The sequence below is a fragment of the Ranitomeya variabilis genome, chromosome 2, assembly GCF_051348905.1.
Source record: "Ranitomeya variabilis isolate aRanVar5 chromosome 2, aRanVar5.hap1, whole genome shotgun sequence".
Classification (NCBI taxonomy): Eukaryota; Metazoa; Chordata; class Amphibia; order Anura; family Dendrobatidae; genus Ranitomeya; species Ranitomeya variabilis.
The window spans coordinates 861,450,231-861,467,745 of record NC_135233.1 but is presented as its reverse complement, the minus strand read 5'-3'; the positions used below and the strand labels follow the sequence as shown (position 1 = coordinate 861,467,745).

Sequence of the window (17,515 nt, the reverse complement as noted above, 5' to 3'; positions counted from 1 at the left end):
TAAGGAGTTAAATAAACCATTGCAAACTTTACTCTTCTAATAAATTACAAAAACCTGTTTCCCCAGACAATGAAAGCAGGACCTGTGCTCCGCAGTTTAGGGTCACTCGGCTGTTGTATATTCTGTGTATAAACATTATATTACAGCTTCCTTATGTCAGATTATTTATCTAAGGCTGGGTCACACAAGCGAGTGTGAGAAAGTTCTCCTGCTCGCAGTGCCATCTGACAGGTCCTGCGAGTTTATGGCCAATGAACTCACTTCACCTTTCTGATGTCAGCTCGAGCGCCGTGGGAAAATTTCCCATGGCGCTCGCTCCAACGTCACATAGGTGAAGTGAGAAGATTGGTAGTGAACTCGCAGGACCTGTCAGATGGCACAAGGAGCAGGAGAACTTTCTCACGCTCGTGGTGCCCTCAGACAGGGAACAGCACTTCAAAGAGAGACACTGAGCACACGGTGCTCAGTTTCCCTGCAGGATGACAGGCTGTATGGACACACCATGCAGCCTGCCATCTAGATGTAGCAGAGCTAGACCCGTCATGGGACAAATGGATTAAAAGAATCTCTGCGGAAAGGTGAGGAATATTGTTGTTTGGTTTTTTACCTCTTTTGCAGATGACGAGGCATCGGGGAAATGGGCGAGGTGGCAACTATGGTTTAATTAAGATTATTAAAGGAGTCTGTGCCATTTTTTCAATTAAAGGACTTTTTTTCTGGGTGTCTGTATTTTCTTACAATGTGACTATGGGGTTAGTAATGGGGACATCTTATTAACGCCTCTCCATTACTAACCTTGGGGCTTGATGTCACCTGACAATACAAAGGTGACATCAACCACCCCAACTATCACCCCACTTGCCACCACTACAGGGCAAGTTGAAAGAGCGAGGCTAAGGCCGGAGTCACACTACAGCGAGATACGGCCGAGTCTCGCAGGTTAAAACCCAGCTCTGGCACCGGCACTCCGGAGCGGAGCGTGCGGCTCCATGTATTGCTGTGTGGCTGCATGCTCCGCTCTGGAGTGCAGGTGCCAGAGCTGGGTTTTAACCTGCGAGACTCGGCCGTATCTCGCGTATGTGTGATCCCGGCCTAAAGGCCCCGTCTCACATAGCGATTTACCAACGATCACGACCAGCGATACGACCTGGCCGTGATCGTTGGTAAGTCGTTGTGTGGTCGCTGGGGAGCTGTCACACACACAGCTCTCCCCAGCGACCAACGATCAGGGGAACGACTTCGGCATCGTTGAAACTGTCTTCAACGATGCCGAAGTCCCCCTGCAGCACCCGGGTAACCAGGGTAAACATCGGGTTACTAAGCGCAGGGCCGCGCTTAGTAACCCGATGTTTACCCTGGTTACCAAAAAAAACAAACGGTACATACTCGCCTTTCGGTGTCCAGGTCCCTTGCCGTCTGCTTCCTGCTCTGACTGAGCCACCGTACACTGAGAGCAGAGCGCAGCGGTGACGTCACTGCTGTGCTCTCACTGTACGGCCGCACTCAGTCAGAGCAGGAAGCAGACGGCAAGGGACCTGGACACCGAAAGGCGAGTATGTACTGTTTGTTTTTTTTGGTAACCAGGGTAAACATCGGGTTACTAAGCGCGGCCCTGCGCTTAGTAACCCGATGATTACCCTGGTTACCAGTGAAGACATCGATGGATCGGTGTCACACACACCGATTCAGCGATGTCAGCGGGACCTCAACGACCAAAAAAATGTCCAGGCCATTCCGACACGACCAGCGATCTCACAGCAGGGGCCTGATCGCTGGTACGTGTCACACATAGCGAGATCGCTACTGAGGTCGCTGTTGCGTCACAAAACTTGTGACTCAGCAGCGATCTCGCTAGCGATCTCGCTATGTGAGACGGGGCCTTAAGTGTCAGAACTGGCACATCTTAGAGATGTGCCTTTTCTGGGGCGGCTGAGAGCTGATGTTTTAAGCCTGGGGGAGCCAGTATCCATGCCCCCTTCCTACGCTATTAATATCAACCCGCAGCTGTCTGCATAGCCTTTGCTGGTTATTAATTATAGGGGGACCCTACATCATTCTTTTTAGGGTCCCCCTTTTTAAAAGCCAGTAAAGGCTAAGTATACAGTTGGGAGCTGATATTAATAGCCTGGGAAGCTCCATGGGTATTACCCCTTCCCAGACTATAAACATTGGCCCCCAGCCACCAGCTTTCCCTCTGGTTACGAAAATTGTGCGGGCGCCCACATCATTTTTTTCCGGAAAATAATCTTTTATTAATTAAATACATGTACAGTAATTTGCACACACACTGTACTAATTGTATTTGTCACAGACATCTATAGATCTATCTATTCTCTATGTATTTTTCTGTATGTAATCCATCTCTTCTATCCTATCGGCTCCTGCAGTGATTTTACAGTACACAGCAGATGAATTGCCGGCTTTTCTTTTATCTATCTATGCAATATAAATGCATACATATATAAGTGTGTGTGTGTCACTGACATCTATATATCTATGCATTCTATGTGTATATATCTATTCCATTCTAACCTGTCGCTCTGTGATTTTACTATATGCGGCACATGAATTGCCGGCTTAGCAAAATGACACTGATGTGTAAAAATCAGACAGCACTCGCATGGTCCGAGTGCTGTGTGATTGTTTTTTCGCACCCATAGGCTTGCATTGGCGAGTCTCGGACGAGCATGCTGCGATTTTACACGCACGTCGAATACACCTGAGAAAAAATATGGTGATTTGAGCCGCCCCATAGATTAACACTGGTGCTATGTGATATTTTCTCGAACAGCACTCGCCCGTATTCTACCGTAGTGTGACGCCGGCCTAACAGATTCTTCCTAAAGTTTCCAACATCATCATTCTGTCATGAAGTCATTATTTTAGCAATTCCCTGTCCCAGGTGCTGCATATATTCAGTAGAATAGTCGGTGTGATATTTGTATCTTTTATATGAAAGGATAGTGTCATTAACCCTTTTCTGCCAGCTGACAGAATAGCATGTCAACTGGCAGTATCCCCCGCTTTGAGGTGGGCTCCGCCGGTGAGCCCATCTCAAAGCCGTGACATGTCAGCTGTTTTCAACATGCGGAATCGCGATCAGTCCGCGCACATTAACTAGTTAAATGCCGCTGTCAAACTCTAGACAGCGGCATATAACAAGAGCTGTCGTCCGCGCGGCCGGAAGTACGCACACCGCTGACCCCCCGTCATGTGATCTGCTGCAGAGGCAATCGAGTAGTGGATGCTTCTAGCCTCCCATGGAGGCTATTGAAGCATGCCAAAATAAAAAAAAAATGTGTTTAAAAATATAAAAAATAAAAAAATATATAAAAGTTCAAATCATCCCCCTTTCGCCCCAATCAAAATAAACCTATAATAAAAAAAAATCAAACCTACACATTTTTGGTATCGCCGTGTTCAGAATCGCCCGATAAAAAAAAAAGGATTAACCTGATCGCTAAATGGCGTAGCGAGAAAAAAGATCAAAACTCCAAAATTACGTTTTTTTAGTCGCAACGACATTGAATTAAAATGCAATAACGGGCGAACAAAAGAACGTATCTGCACAAAAGTGATATAATTAAAAACGTTAGCTTGGAACGCAAAAAATAAGCCCTCACCCGACCCAAGATCACGAAAAATGGAGACGCTACGGGTATCAGAAAATTGCGCAATATTTTTTTAAATTTTTTTAGCAAATTTTGGAATTTTTTTTACCACTTAGATAAAAGAGAACCTAGACCTGTTTGGTGTCTATGAGCTCGCAATGACCTGGAGAATCATAATGGCAGGTCAGTTTTAGTAATTAGTGAACCTAGCAAAAAAGCCAAACAAAAAACAAGTGTGGGATTGCACTTTTTTTGCAATTTCATTGCACTTGGAATTTTTTTCCCGTTTTCTGTTACACGACATGGTAAAACTAATGGTGTTCTTCAAAATTACAACTCGTCCCGCAAAAAAATAAGCCCTCAAATGGCCATATTGACAAAAAAATAAAGAAGTTATGGCTCTGGAAAGAAGGAGAGCGAAAAACAAAAAAATCTTAGAGGGTTAAGGGGTTAATAAGGGTATGTGCACACGTTGCAGATTTGCCTATGGAATTTTCGGCGCAGATTCTGCATCTCTTGGCAGAAAACGCAGGTAAAAATCCACACAGATTTGATGCGTTTCTGATGCGTTTTTGATGCGTATTTTCATGCATTTTTTTCATGCAGTTTGCATGCGTTTTTGTAACCTAAATAAAGATCTATCGTTGAACAAAAAAAAAAAAAGAATTGTGATGTTATTTCTTGTCCAACCTCTTCCTTTACATACTCCATTGAAGAATAATGTTTACACACATAGATAGATAGATAGATAGATAGATAGATAATACCAAGCCTGATGTTTAGTAATAAACAGGTATTGATGCGAGAGACTTGTGCGAGTTTCTCGTAAGTGTGACCCCAGCCTTAAACGCAATATCTGTTTCATTTATTGAACAAAAAATGGCGTGGGTTCCCGCGCAATTTTCTACGCCAGAGAGGGCAAGCCAGCGACTAGGGGCCGATGTTTATTGCCTGGGAAGGGGTTAATACCCATGGATCTTCCCAGGCTATGACTATCCGACAACAGCTGTATATTTAGACTTTACTTGCTATTAAAATAGGGGGACCTCCCCCCAAAAAACGATGTGGGGTCCCCATAATTATCAGCCAGAAAAGGCTATGCAGACAACTGCAGGCTGATATTCATAGCCTAAAGAGGGGCCATGGATATTGCCCCCCCCCCCCGGCGACAAACACCAGCTCACAACCGCCCCAGAAATGGCGCATCTCTAAGATGTGCCAATTCCGGCACTTAGCCTCTCTCTTCCCACTTGCATGTGGCATATGGGGTAATAAGGGGTTAATGTCACCTTTGTATTGTAAGGTGACATCAAGCTCATTAGTAATGGAGAGGTGTCAATAAGACACCTATCAATTACTAATCCTACAGTTGTTAATGGGTTAAATAAACACACAGCCAGAATAAAGTATTTTAATGAAATAAAACACTACACAGTTTTGCCATCTTTATTGTTCTGCCAATCCATGTGACGCCCTCGATCTCCTGGAAAAAATAAAAAAACAACACAAATACTCCCTGGTCCTACGCAGTCCGTTTAATAACGAGTGTCCCACGACAATCTTCCCTATATGTCAGGACTCTGAACATTTTTTACCTTTTGTGCATTACTGCCCTTTTCCAAGATGGCGTCTTTGGTCTCATGTGCACTGTGTCTTCCCTGTTGTGAATTCTGCTCTTGGGCTCCCTCCGGTGGTTGTAAGTGGTAGCGCTGCTGTCTCTGAATCGCAGCATTTATCAGGTGTGTTCACTTTTTGCAATTTCGACTGGGCTATTTAGTCTTGCTTCACCCTTTAGTCAGTGCCAGTTGTCCATTGTTCCTGGAGGATTCACATCCCTGCCTGGTCTCTTCTGCTTTGCAGTTCATTTCAATAAAGATAAGTTCTGGCCTTGATTTTTGCTGTCCACATGCTGTGGCCTTATTGTTCAGTTCTTTCCCATGTTTTTGTCTTGTCCAGCTTGGTCTGTATAAGGATTTGTTTAGCCAAGCTGGTATCTCTGGAGATGCAGATATACCCTCCATATCTTTAGTTAGCTGTGGAGATTTTGTATTTTCTGTGGTGGATATTTTCTAGTGTTTTAATACTGACCGCATAGTACTCTGTCCTATCCTTTCTATTTAGCTAGAAGTGGCCTCCTTTGCTAAATTCTCATTTCAGTCTGTGTATGTTTTTTCCCTCTTCTCTCACAGTCAATATTTGTGGGGGGGCTGTCTATCCTTTGGGGATTTTCTCTGAGGCAAGATAGTTTTCCCTTTTCTATCTCTAGGGGTAATTAGTCCTCCGGCTGTGTGGAGATGTCTAGGGAGCGCTAGGTACATTCCACGGCTACTTCTAGTTGCGGTGTTAGGTTCAGGGTCTGCGGTCAGTACAGGTACCACCTTCTCCAGAGTACGTCTCATGCTGCTCTTAGGCCACCAGATCATAACACTTCCTGCTATAAAACTCCACCCCAGCCTTCAGTCTGTGCTAGAGTATTCTGCCTTGCATCCAGCTCCTGACCTCTGATTACTCCCTGGCTATATAACTGCTCCTGTGAACCTGTGTGGTGATCCTGCTACTCTGCTCTGAGTTCCTGCTGCATACACCAGTTCCAGTAATCCGCCTTCTTCTGCTGCTCGTGTTTACTTCCATTCTGCATTTGCTGGACATGTAAGCTGTTTCTGCTCTGCAAGAACCTGAGACTATTACCCAGACCTCCCTGGTTGAGCTAAGATATGATTTGAACTGCCTTATAAGCATATCTATCTGTGTTTGGACTAAGACAAGGATTTATTTGTGTCAAGTATCCTCAAGAATAACTGTGCTTCATAGACTTTCTGCGTGATTGCATTTTCCTCTGAAGTTTCCTATAGACTGCTGAGCTGCGTTTAATATTTACACCAAGTGTTGTGGACTTGAGTTTCTCTCTGCACCTGTTTGAATCACCGTGTGATAATATAGACTTTACCACTTATAAAACTGTGTCCTGTAGTTGTCTTGTTCCACGCAAAGAGTCTCCTGAGTTATCCCCTATAATTATTACACTATAGAGCAGTCACATCCGGAGATGTGACTGCGCTATAGGCCTCCTGCAGTGTTATCACTAAGGGTTCAATGGCCTCTCACTTTACGGCACTGCTGTGTGACAATTTTCCCACGCAGCATTGCCGCAAGTGATAGTATGAATTATACCGAACTCATGGCGGAGATATACAGTGCGGAGGATTACCTCCTGTCACTGTATCCCCGGAGCCCCTGGAGAGCTGTTGCATCTGCTGATGTGACAGCTCTCCACAGGAGATCGTCATGCGACACTCGTTATTAAATGGATTACATCGGATCAGAGCGTATACTGTTGGTAACATTTTTTTTTTTTTTTTTTTTTTTTACATGTGATTGAGGGCTTTGGGGACTAGATGAATAGTGAGTATGTACTGTATGTTGTATGTACTGTATGTCTATATGTGTGTATGTGTTCTTTTTTTTTTTTTTTTTTTTTTTTTTTTACAAAGTAGCCGGATGATGGGACTACTACTGTCCCATCATCCAGCTACCTGTCACTGTAGAAGGCATAGTAGTCCCATAGGACGATGCCTGCCTACACAAGACCCGCACACACACATACAGCCCCGCACACACTCAGCCCCGCAGACCCCTGCACACACATACAGACACAAACACGCGCACACAGACACGCGAATCTTCTCAGCACACACAGTCTCCGCCCACACACTCTTCCTCCTCCCGATCTGCAGCGTTTCTCACACCCAAATCCGCAGCAAAACCGCAGATCTTTTTAAACCTGCAATTTTTCTGCGGATTTGACTGAATCAATGGTAGTCAATGGGAGCAGAAACGCTGCAGATCCGCAAAAAGAATTGACATGCTGCGGAAAATAAAACTCTGCGATTCCGCGCTGATTTTTCCGCAGCATGTACACAACAATTCTCAATTTCCCATTTACTATCATTGCTTGGACACTACACTGCAGTTTTGATGTAATTCTGCACGTCCAAAAACGCTTCGGAAATTCATCAAAATCCGCAACGTGTGCACATAGCCTTAGAGCTGTTGCAGAAGTTCAATGACCCATCAAACTGACTGGGATTTACAGAAATCTATAACATGTCTACAAAAATGTCTGCTACTTATCTGTCATGTGTGAACATACCCTATCTGTTTTCTGAACGCTTCTGTACGACAAGTCTGCTGCTGCATTACTGCTGTCACCTATAGTGAACAGAGCATTCTCTTTACTGATGTATTTGCAGAAATCACAGCATATTGCTGCCATTTCTTTTCAAAATCACCGTTTACAGTCTATAGTGAGATACTAAAAGGAATACTTATAAAGCATTAGGGGACTTTTTTCCATAGGCTTCTAAAAACGCCAGTGTGATGCCGGCCTAATCAGTATAACGGCACCGACCTGACACTGTCTGTAGGTTACTGAGCACAATCCTGCTGACAGGTTCCCTTTAAAGCCCCAGACAACCCCTTTACATTCTCAAGATGAGTTTTTGGTGAGATTACAAATCGGCAAATCTGTGAGGCATATGAAACTAAAAGAGCCACCTAGTGCAGCAGTAATGCTGCATTCTGACAAGGTGGCTCTTTTAGTTCTGGGTGCTGTAACTGCAGAAATAATCAGTTTTATAATTTGTCTGAAATACCTTGTCTTCAGTCCTGGAGGCCGGCGTTTCCCCCCCGCTTCAGACAGCACACAGCCATCACTCTCATCTTCTTGGCACTGGGCGCCGCCTCCTCAGCGCTGTTTTCAAAATAGCCGGCGCCTGCGCGCTTTTTTCCTGCCTGGTGCAGGCGCAGTGAGCGCTGGCCGTCTTTCCTCATATGCAGCCCAGCTGACTGCGCCTGTGCGGCCGCCCTGCCTGTGATTCCCAGCCCCGCAGTGACTTATGATTTATTCACATTGCGGGGCTGGGATTCCCAAGCAGGGCGGCCGCACAGGCGCAGTCAGCTGGGCTGCATATGAGGAAAGACGGGCAGCGCTCACTGCGCCTGCACCAGACAGGGGAAAAGAGCGCAGGCGCCGGCTATTTTGAAAACAGCGGTGAGGAGGAGGCGGCGCCCGGCGCCAAGAAGATGTGAGTGACGGCTGTGTGGCGTCTAAAGCAGGGGGGAAACGCCGGCCTACTTGACTGAGGAGCAGGTATTTCTTACAAATTAAAAAACTGATTATTTCTCTAGTTACAGCACCCAGAACTAAAAGAGCCACCTTGTCAGAATGCAGCATTACTGGTGCACACGGTGGCTCTTTTAGTTTCATATGCCTGGGGGGGGGGTGACAGGTTCCCTTTAATATTGACTAACACTGAAAAGAACTGATGCGCCTCAAGAGGAACGTTACCGAAGTCAGAAAAATGCAGCTCAATGACGTAATGTAATCTAATCTGCGGAATCTCAAAAGCCCCGGATCTAAGTTGACACTTTAGGGCTCGTTCACACAAGCGTATTTTCAGTCTAAGGGTTTGTGTCCACGTTCAGGAAAAACTGGGTGTTTGACGCTGTGCAGACCCGCAGCGTCAAACACGCAGCATCCAACACGCAGCGTCCAGATGTTCCAGCATAGTGGAGGGGATTTTATGAAATCCCGTGTCCACTATGTGTGGTAACACGCACCCGGCGGCCCTGCGATTCCGGACATGCTGCGCGTCTTTTAAGATCGCAGCATGTCCGTGTACCTTGTGGTGACGCTGCGCCGCCGCAAGGTATATCACAGGGCCCTATGTGTGGGGTGCAATGAACACATCCGGCATCATCGCGTCACTGAAGGGGGCAGGGCTTAGGGCGGAGCGGGTTTGCTGCTCCGTCCAAACCGCCGGCCATCCTGAAAGTGGACACATACCCTAAGTGCGGCTCATGAGAAAAAACAAACAGCTCTTGGACCAGTGATATTCAATGGGCCGTGCAGATTAGCGGATTGAGTCTGCATGTGAAAAAAAGAAAATCGCGGCAAACACTGGTCTCTTCTGTAACTCGGACGAAACTCATCCATTCAAGTCTATGGGAGCGTAAAAAAAAATAAAAATTGGATGCCACCCAGTATAGCATGAGCTGTTAACCAACGCATTGCAAATCCGTCAGGGTATGTGCACACATAGCGGTATTGACGCTGCGGATCTGCAGCAGTTTTCCCTGAGTTTACAGTACCATGTAAACCTATGGAAAACAAAATCCGCAGTGCGCATGCTGCGGAAAAAAAACGTGTGGAAACTCTGCGTTGTTTATTCCGCAGCATGTCAATTCTTTGTGCGGATTCCGCAGTGGTTTACACCTGCTCCATAATAGGAATCCACAGGTGTAAAACCGCAGGTGGAATCCGCACAAAATCAGCGGTAAATCCGCAGGTAAAACGCAGTGCTTTTTACCTGCGGATTTCTTAAAACAGGTGTGGAAAAATCGGCAGACATCCCACCTACGTATGCACATACCCTAACAGGACACGATGAATAGCTGAGCAGTAAAAAACGGATTATATACGGAGAGCACCCGGATGACAGGTGAGAAACAATGGTGCCACTCTCCCGGAGGAGACTCATCGCTTATATATGCTCGTGGGAACCACCTAAGGCTATGTGCACACGGTGCAGATTAGGATTAGGAATTGTCGGTGTGGATTCTGCAACTCTTGGCAGAAAACACAGGTGCGGATTTGAAGCAGGTTTTTTTTGCGTTTTTTGTGCAGATTTCTTGCATTTTTTACCCCTGCAGATTTCTATAATGGAATGGGTACAAAGACAATGCAGCTTTTAATCCGCAGCGTTTCCGCAGGGAATTTTCCGCACCATTAGCACAGCATATTTTCTTTACCAATGATTTACATTGTACTGTAAATCACTTGCGGATCTGCAGCGTTTCTGTACCGCAAAAAACGCTGTGGATCCGCAACGTGTGCACATAGCCATATGCAATTGGGGCAAAAAATCATTTATCACTTGGGTTTCATTAAGAAAGATGAGGACTGATCGGCTTTTACAAGCAAAACTATTTTTAGTCAGAAATGCATGTATTCAAAAGAAACCTGTGCCCGAAGCTGCCGACCCCACACCCGCAGATCCGTGCAGGACTCTCAGCACTTGTGACTGAGCCTCGGGAAGGTGAGAGCTGCACTACAGAGCCCAGCAGGCACAGGCTGCTGGTACACGGAGCTGGCCTGGCGGGGCACAGCTGCAGGATGGCTGACATCAGGAAGTTTCTATAAGTTCTCTAACGTCCCCATGAGAGGCTCCTGAGGGCGGAGCAGGACTTGGACGGAGCCGTCTGCAGCCATTAGCCCTGCTGGGGTCAGTAGTTCCCGGCCCAGTGTTTCCCACAAGTCTTGTCTCTGCTCACATGGGACAAACATAGGGTAAAGTCCCGGGGACGTGCAGGCTTACCGGAGTCTTATAGCTGGAGGACCGGGACACCTCCTTGTTGTTCCTCCTGTGACTGACTACAGAACTGCACCGCCCGCCCCGGCCTTGTGATCACATAGGAAGTGTCGTTAGAAAGTGGTAGTTCTGGTTCTCTCCAGGCCAGGAGATTGCGCAGCGGCAGCAGTGGTGTGCTGTGTGCACTGGGACTGGTGTACACCCTGCCTGCACTGTATATACTGCCTGTGCTGTACACCCTGCCTGCACTGTATATACTGCCTGTGGTGTACACCCTGCCTGCACTGTATATACTGCCTGTGCTGTACACCCTGCCTGCACTGTATATACTGCCTGTGGTGTACACCCTGCCTGCACTGTATATACTGCCTGTGCTGTACACCCTGCCTGCACTGTATATACTGCCTGTGGTGTACACCCTGCCTGCACTGTATATACTGCCTGTGGTGTACACCCTGCCTGCACTGTATATACTGCCTGTGGTGTACACCCTGCCTGCACTGTATATACTGCCTGTGGTGTACACCCTGCCTGCACTGTATATACTTCCTGTACTGTACACCCTGCCTGCACTGTATATACTGCCTGTGGTGTACACCCTGCCTGCACTGTATATACTGCCTGTGCTGTACACCCTGCCTGCACTGTATATACTGCCTGTGGTGTACACCCTGCCTGCACTGTATATACTGCCTGTGGTGTACACCCTGCCTGCACTGTATATACTGCCTGTGCTGTACACCCTGCCTGCATTGTATATGCTGCCTGTGCTGTACACCCTGCCTGCACTGTATATACTGCCTGTGGTGTACACCCTGCCTGCACTGTATATACTGCCTGTGGTGTACACCCTGCCTGCACTGTATATACTGCCTGTGGTGTACACCCTGCCTGCACTGTATATACTGCCTGTGGTGTACACCCTGCCTGCACTGTATATACTTCCTGTACTGTACACCCTGCCTGCACTGTATATACTGCCTGTGGTGTACACCCTGCCTGCACTGTATATACTGCCTGTGCTGTACACCCTGCCTGCACTGTATATACTGCCTGTGGTGTACACCCTGCCTGCACTGTATATACTGCCTGTGGTGTACACCCTGCCTGCACTGTATATACTGCCTGTGCTGTACACCCTGCCTGCACTGTACAGTATATACTGCCTGTGCTGTACACCCTGCCTGCACTGTATATAGTGTGTGGTGTACACCCTGCCTGCACTGTATATACTGCCTGTGCTGTACACCCTGCCTGCACTGTATATACTGCCTGTGCTGTACACCCTGCCTGCACTGTATATACTGCCTGTGGTGTACACCCTGCCTGCACTGTATATACTGCCTGTGGTGTACACCCTGCCTGCACTGTATATACTGCCTGTGGTGTACACCCTGCCTGCACTGTATATACTGCCTGTGCTGTACACCCTGCCTGCACTGTATATACTGCCTGTGGTGTACACCCTGCCTGCACTGTATATACTGCCTGTGCTGTACACCCTGCCTGCACTGTATATACTGCCTGTGGTGTACACCCTGCCTGCACTGTATATACTGCCTGTGGTGTACACCCTGCCTGCACTGTATATACTGCCTGTGGTGTACACCCTGCCTGCACTGTATATACTGCCTGTGGTGTACACCCTGCCTGCACTGTATATACTGCCTGTGGTGTACACCCTGCCTGCACTGTATATACTGCCTGTGCTGTACACCCTGCCTGCACTGTATATACTGCCTGTGGTGTACACCCTGCCTGCACTGTATATACTGCCTGTGGTGTACACCCTGCCTGCACTGTATATACTGCCTGTGCTGTACACCCTGCCTGCACTGTATATACTGCCTGTGGTGTACACCCTGCCTGCACTGTACAGTATATACTGCCTGTGCTGTACACCCTGCCTGCACTGTATATACTGCCTGTGGTGTACACCCTGCCTGCACTGTACAGTATATACTGCCTGTGCTGTACACCCTGCCTGCAATGTATATACAGCCTGTGCTGTACACCCTGCCTGCACTGTATATACTGTGTGGTGTACACCCTGCCTGCACTGTATATACTGTCTGTGGTGTACACCCTGCCTGCACTGTATATACAGCCTGTGCGGTAAACCCTGCCTGCACTGTATATACTATTGTTAGGTTGAACAATTAATAAATGTTCACTCGTTGCCTACTCCTGGCCTAATGGACATTGATCAGGTGCGCACCAAAAAAACACACCACACAGTCGGATGTAAACTCTCCTTGATCAATCTATGGCTCAGCTCCAAGGGGCTTTATTTAGTCAGAACACAGGTTTATATAACCCCTGTAAAGGGGGCTCGGTTAGCTCTAAAATGGGAGTGATCGGATGTATTCCATTGGTTAGTGGGTTGGGCAATGAGCAAGTCCATGGGCGGATCCATGAGGTCATCAGGGTGGATTGGTCCATGAGGTCATCAGGGTGGGCGTCACTGTGGGTGGATCCGAGAGGTCATCAGGGAGGGCGTCATCTTGGATACCAGCACATGGCATGCTGATACAGGAAATGGCAGCCATCTTTAGTGTCTCACTTTGATCTGAGAAAACTTATGTAAGGTTAAACAATACACGTTATGGGTTGCTTCTCTCAATCTCTTATATCTTGAGGTTAATTAAGTATTTGATCTTATGGCTCTCCTCAACAGTCCCCCCTAAATACTTTATTAACCTTTTTTTTTTTTTTCTTCATCCCACCGTTGTTCCCTAATCCACCGGTGTTAAGTGTCACTATGACATCAGAGGCTTCATGACAATTCAGATGCTATAGACACCAGAGAATGTGTGAACAATTATGGGTATATCAGGAGATATATCAGAGCGCGTTACCAGTGTCCTCGGGACTTTTCTACCTGCTGGATCTACTACTCTCCAATCTCCTATCTCCATGGTTACATAAAATACACATGCGACTAACCCTGATGTACACATCCTAGATCTGACCGTCTCGCCCGGGAGGGGGGAATTGGAGTTTTCACCAGTTTGAGACAAGTTTTCCCTTGTGGAAAACCTCCCTTTGTAGCCGGACTTTGACATGCAGGTCAGATCCTACTCTGTCCCTAACTGTCTAACACGTTTACAATGTGAGAGATGGATCCAGGAGGCGATCAGCAACCCTGACCAAAGTAGTAGTAGTCGGGAGCACTTGGTAGGGACCATCAAATCTCGACTCCAGGGATGTCTTTCTGATGAACATCTTTACCAGCATGTAGTCACCAGGTTGGAAAGTATGGGTACCTTCACTGGAATCTGGACCTGGAATGGATGATAAAACTTGTACATGTGTTACTGACAGTTCTTTAGTAAGGGCAATTACATAATTTACAAGAGTATCACTTCCTAAGGCTAGCTGTTGTGGAAAATATTGACCCAACCTTGGAGGCCCCCCAAAAAGAATCTCGAATGGTGTGAGTTTAGTGGGACCCCTAGCAGTGTTTCTGACTGAGCATAAGGCAACGGGCAAAATGTCTGTCCAAGTCTGACCTCCTAACTGGCTTTCAGTATTTTATTTTTGAAGGTGCCATTCAGTGTTTCTACGTTCCTACTGCTCTGTGGGTGATATGGAGTATGTAAACCCAAATCAGCTCCCACCAATGTCCATAGTCCCTTAGTCAGTGCTACAATGAATGCGGGTACTTGGTCACTCTCAATTACCTCTGGGACCCCATATCTGCATACTACTTCAGTCATCAGGCTCTTAACAGTCACTCTGGCAGTCATGTTGGTTACTGGATAGGCTTCGGGCCATCCTGAGAACATGTCAGTCACTACCAGTACATTTTTGTACTTCCCTACTTTTGGCATTTGAATGTGATCAATCTGAATCCTCTGAAAGGGATAGAGTGGTTTAGCCAAATGTTTCTGAGTAACTTTCTGAGGCGGTGCTGGATTACATGTTGCACACACAAGGCAGGACTTGCAATATTTTTGGGTGACAGTAGAGATCCCAGGTGCCATGTAAGTCTTCCAAATCAGGTCATTCATCCGATTCTTGCCTCTGTGGATGATACCGTGTGCCCATTCTGTCACCGAGGGGTACAGATTACGGGGTAGACAGAGCTTTTTGTTCACCCTCCAGACTCCATCTTCATCCTTTTTTAGCTCCTCCTTCTTGCCATGACTTCTTTTCATCATCTGATGTCTTGTCTTGATGTAGATGGATAATCCTCATAAGAGAGCCTTTAGTCCCTTCTTCAGTGTCTTGTGACACGTACACCGCTGCTTTCTCTTTCCCAAATGGATCCGCAGCATAAGTCTTTGCTGTTTTGTCAGCAAAGAAGTTTCCCCTTGCTTCTGGATCCAATCTCCTGTGAGCTTTGATCTTGATCACTGCAACCTCCAAAGGTAGATCTAGAGCGGCCACAAGTTCTTGTATGATAGCAACATGTTTTACAGGAGTTCCACTGGACGTTAGGTAACCTCTGGCTGCCCAGATACTGCCGAAGTCATGAGCCACTCCGAAAGCGTATCTTGAATCCGTGTAGATGTTGACCACCTTCTCTGTCGCTTCCTGACAAGCCAACGTCAAAGCCTTAAGTTTCGCTTCTTGTGCAGACATGTGCGGTGGTAGGGATCTGGCTGAGATGACCTGGTCATGTGTAACCACGGCATATCCCATATGGAACCTTCCTGTTTCATCTGCAAATCTGGAACCATCAGTGAAGAACATCAGGTCAGCATGTGGGAATGGGTCTTCAGACACGTTTTTTCTTGGAGGCTGCTTCTTCCTGCATTTGTTCAAGACAGTCATGATCCTCCTTTGAGTGTGTAGAAGCATCTTCACCGAGAGCATCAGCATCATCATCCACATCCCCTCTGGAAAGAGGAAGCAGCGTGGACGGGTTAAGGATGGTGCAGTGGACAAGAGTGACATTATCCGGACCAAGAGGGAACATTGGAGTCTCACATGACACTGTAGCGACAGGTGTTTAGGTTGAGTCTGGCCTAGAATAGCTTTTATGTAGTATGGAGCCATTAAAAGAACCGGATGTCTTAAGATGATATCAGAATTTGGGATTCCAAGAGCTGGTGCAGACTGTATGGCCTGTTTAAGAGCGTAGGAAGCTTCCACGGATTTGGTACATAGTGGAAACGCTGACGTCTTGAGGGAGTGATCGGATGTATTCCATTGGTTAGTGGGTTGGGCAATGAGCAAGTCCATGGGCGGATCCATGAGGTCATCAGGGTGGGTTGGTCCATGAGGTCATCAGGGTGGACGTCACTGTGGGTGGATCCATGAGGTCATCAGGGTGGGCGTCATCTTGGATACCAGCACATGGCATGCTGATACAGGAAATGGCAGCCATCTTTAGTGTCTCACTTTGATCTGAGAAAACTTATGTAAGGTTAAACAATACACGTTATGGGTTGCTTCTCTCAATCTCTTATATCTTGAGGTTAATTAAGTATTTGATCTTGGGGCTCTCCTCAACACTATCTGTGGTGTACACCCTGCCTGCACTGTATATACTGCCTGCACTGTATATACTGCCTGCACTGTGTATACTATCTGTGGTGTACACCCTGCCTGCACTGTATATACAGCCTGTGGTGTGCACCCTGCCTGCACTGTATGTACTGCCTGTGCTGTACACCCTGCCTGCACTGTGTATACTGTCTGCACTGTATATACAGCCTGTGGTGTACACCCTGCCTGCACTGTATATACTGCCTGTGGTGTACACCCTGCCTGCACTGTAAATACTGCCTGTGGTGTACACCCTGCCTGCACTGTATATACTGCCTGTGGTGTACACCCTGCCTGCACTGTATATACTGCCTGTGGTGTACACCCTGCCTGCACTGCATATACTGCATGAAATGTGCACCCTGCCTGCACTGCATATACTGCATGTGGTGTGCACCCTGCCTGCACTGTATATACTGCCTGTGGTGTACACCCTGCCTGCACTGTATATACTTCCTGTACTGTACACCCTGCCTTCACTGTATATACTTCCTGTAGTATACACGCTGCCTGCACTGTATATACTTCCTGTACTGTACACCCTGCCTTCACTGTATATACTTCCTGTAGTATACACGCTGCCTGCACTGTATATACTGCCTGTATTGTACACCCTGCCTGCACTGTATGTACTGTCTGTTGTAGAACCAAGAAAGGAAAATCTGAATTAGAGGTAAGAAGGTAATGACAATAAGGGCTGGATGGAAAAATAAAACTCCTTTATCGAAACAATTGGTGAGGAGGTGGCACTAACAACAGGAAAGAGTGCCTGCTCTTTCCTTGAAAAATTACAATTTTTTAATTGTAAACCACTCAAAATACACACTGTACCAGACAAAATGCTCAGAAAGCAGGGATTAAATGAATGTGCGAATATCCATGAAAATCATGGCACCTGCAAAGCTTGCAACCTGTGTCCAATACTGGTAGAAATCAATGCGCTGTGAGGTCATTACCTTCTTACCTCTCATTCGGATTTTCCTTTCTTGGTTCTATTGCATTGACCCGAATGGTAAGCCATTCTCTTCCATGCCCCTA

General features: G+C 46.8%; 1 protein-coding gene across 1 annotated transcript in view; it reads right to left on the bottom strand.

Moving 5' to 3' along the window:
- The window catches only part of TPRG1 (tumor protein p63 regulated 1), a 173,120-nt gene extending 161,946 nt beyond the window's left edge, over nt 1-11,174 (bottom strand). Inside the window, exon 1 of the mRNA XM_077290279.1 lies at nt 10,988-11,174. The gene's annotated coding sequence lies outside the window, so the exon portion shown is untranslated. The remainder of the gene's footprint in view (nt 1-10,987) is intronic.
- Between the last annotated feature and the right edge of the window lie 6,341 nt (nt 11,175-17,515).